Source organism: Uloborus diversus, chromosome 3, assembly GCF_026930045.1.
Source record: "Uloborus diversus isolate 005 chromosome 3, Udiv.v.3.1, whole genome shotgun sequence".
Classification (NCBI taxonomy): Eukaryota; Metazoa; Arthropoda; class Arachnida; order Araneae; family Uloboridae; genus Uloborus; species Uloborus diversus.
In genome coordinates, this window is record NC_072733.1 from 215,745,423 (window position 1) to 215,748,438 (window position 3,016).

Sequence of the window (3,016 nt, forward strand, 5' to 3'; positions counted from 1 at the left end):
TTCACGTGGCTCAGTTATGCTGGCTGTCAGGCTAATTTTGACACAGTTTAAGATATCAATATAAATTAAACCGACATTTAATTACTGCATAATTCTGTAGGAGTTTGCTTTATGCCAATAGATGCCACGAACCTATTAGAATATGTGCGGAACAGTTAAAAGTACAGGAAATGCAGAAGGTTTTTTTCACAGAGAAAGTGTACATGAGTTTTTTTTTACTAATGATTTAATTAAGGTACCTTAAATTTGCTTCATACTGCATACCACCTCAAATATATTTTCTTTAGTGTTTTTCTTTTGATACTATTGCTTAAACTATATTTTTACGATGCCTGTTACTCATTTCATCTTCGAATAGCCAAATAATTTGATTTCCGAAATGCCTCCGAGAATATATTGGTGTAGTTTTTAAATTTATTATCTAAATTTTTCAACAAATGAAATATATTCCTTAAATGCTACTTTTTTAACTGGATTACAGAAATTATTCTAGGTCGTCCAGAAGTAAGATAACCCCAATTCGTTTCTTTTGCGAGTGCTCAACTGTCTGAACAATATGCTTTTCCTCGATGAGTTCTGCATCGCTTTTCCAGACAAACCGTTTTCAAAAGTCGTACACAATAAAAAGTGTTTTGTCACTGAATTTCGGACTTGCGCAATTCAAGATTCATATTCTTATACCCATTCGCAACGTTCTCTCATCATTGGCGGTGTTAATGGCTTTTTCGATTGCTGTTCTTGAAAATCCTTCAGATCCAATAAATTTTTGTCGAGCTGCCGACAAATTCATGCTTGCACCAATAGCTAATGATTCTATGTGGAAAATCTCTACTTTCTTGGCAAGGATGCATCTTACTACTTAATACAAGAAATTCCTCTGATAGAGGTGTGGTCTTTTGCGTTTGCGTCCATATTTACCTCTGTTTTGGATAGTTGCAAAATACTTTTGTTGATTAATATACCTAAAATGTTAGATTTCTCCAACTCCAACTTTTGCAACCAAATCCGTCACAGTCATAAGTGTATACAGACGAACGGTAAGAACTCTCGTCTTTTAAATGAGAGGGATATCACTTAAATACGCGTCAGAATTACACAATTCACACAGTGAAACACTTCTTATAGCAATTGAACGGAAATTTTTCAACATGCCATGATCACGTGGTCAAATCCGTTTGGATTAGTCAAGAGCAGTAACGCGTTGTAAAAGAAAAAATGCTGCTGAAACTGGTTGGAGGCAGAAAAAACTATTTTTTCAATTAATTTGCACAGTAAGGTAAATATTGTTAAGAAAATAATGTTTTCGGAGCAAAGCGGAATAAATATCAGCTTTATACCAGAATCAGGCAATAATATTTAATTCTCGTTCAGTGTCAAGTAAAAAGTTAAAACAATCTGCTTAAAAGGTTTATTGTTTAGTGCTGCTTATATGAGTGAAATAAGTTTTGAATTTTAACAAAATAGCTTAACTGATTAGACTTTTGAAATGAGCTAAGAACTAAGTTTTTAATGCCAAGAAAAACAATCTAACTCATTTTCATTTCTTAATATTTATATTGAAAGTAAAATCTGAACAAAAGAACAAGCACAAGTTGTAATGTTCGATAATGCTTCCTTTTGAGTCATCACATACAGACTGCTAGATCTACAAGGTGGCTTTCCAGTGGGCAGTCTTAATAAATTTAAATTGAAAGAGGAAAATATACTACATAAGTAATATTCATTTATGGAATTAGAAGTTTTGTAGTGGCTGTCAAAATTCTTAAAAAATTACAAAAATTTTATTGGTAATACATCATTACCATCACCTGTGATAAACATCGCTGCACCGCGGTTAGAAAGCGTCCGCCTTCCAGTCAATAGGCCCCGACTCCAGGCGAACTCCAGTCAATAGGCCCCGACTCCAGGCGAACTCCAGTCAATAGGCCCCGACTCCAGGCGAACTCCAGTCAATAGGCCCCGACTCCAGGCGAACTCCAGTCAATAGGCCCCGACTCCAGGCGAACTCCAGTCAATAGGCCCCGACTCCAGGCGAACTCCAGTCAATAGGCCCCGACTCCAGGCGAACTCCAGTCAATAGGCCCCGACTCCAGGCGAACTCCAGTCAATAGGCCCCGACTCCAGGCGAACTCCAGTCAATAGGCCCCGACTCCAGGCGAACTCCAGTCAATAGGCCCCGACTCCAGGCGAACTCCAGTCAATAGGCCCCGACTCCAGGCGAACTCCAGTCAATAGGCCCCGACTCCAGGCGAACTCCAGTCAATAGGCCCCGACTCCAGGCGAACTCCAGTCAATAGGCCCCGACTCCAGGCGAACTCCAGTCAATAGGCCCCGACTCCAGGCGAACTCCAGTCAATAGGCCCCGACTCCAGGCGAACTCCAGTCAATAGGCCCCGACTCCAGGCGAACTCCAGTCAATAGGCCCCGACTCCAGGCGAACTCCAGTCAATAGGCCCCGACTCCAGGCGAACTCCAGTCAATAGGCCCCGACTCCAGGCGAACTCCAGTCAATAGGCCCCGACTCCAGGCGAACTCCAGTCAATAGGCCCCGACTCCAGGCGAACTCCAGTCAATAGGCCCCGACTCCAGGCGAACTCCAGTCAATAGGCCCCGACTCCAGGCGAACTCCAGTCAATAGGCCCCGACTCCAGGCGAACTCCAGTCAATAGGCCCCGACTCCAGGCGAACTCCAGTCAATAGGCCCCGACTCCAGGCGAACTCCAGTCAATAGGCCCCGACTCCAGGCGAACTCCAGTCAATAGGCCCCGACTCCAGGCGAACTCCAGTCAATAGGCCCCGACTCCAGGCGAACTCCAGTCAATAGGCCCCGACTCCAGGCGAACTCCAGTCAATAGGCCCCGACTCCAGGCGAACTCCAGTCAATAGGCCCCGACTCCAGGCGAACTCCAGTCAATAGGCCCCGACTCCAGGCGAACTCCAGTCAATAGGCCCCGACTCCAGGCGAACTCCAGTCAATAGGCCCCGACTCCAGGCGAACTCCAGTCAATAGGCCCCG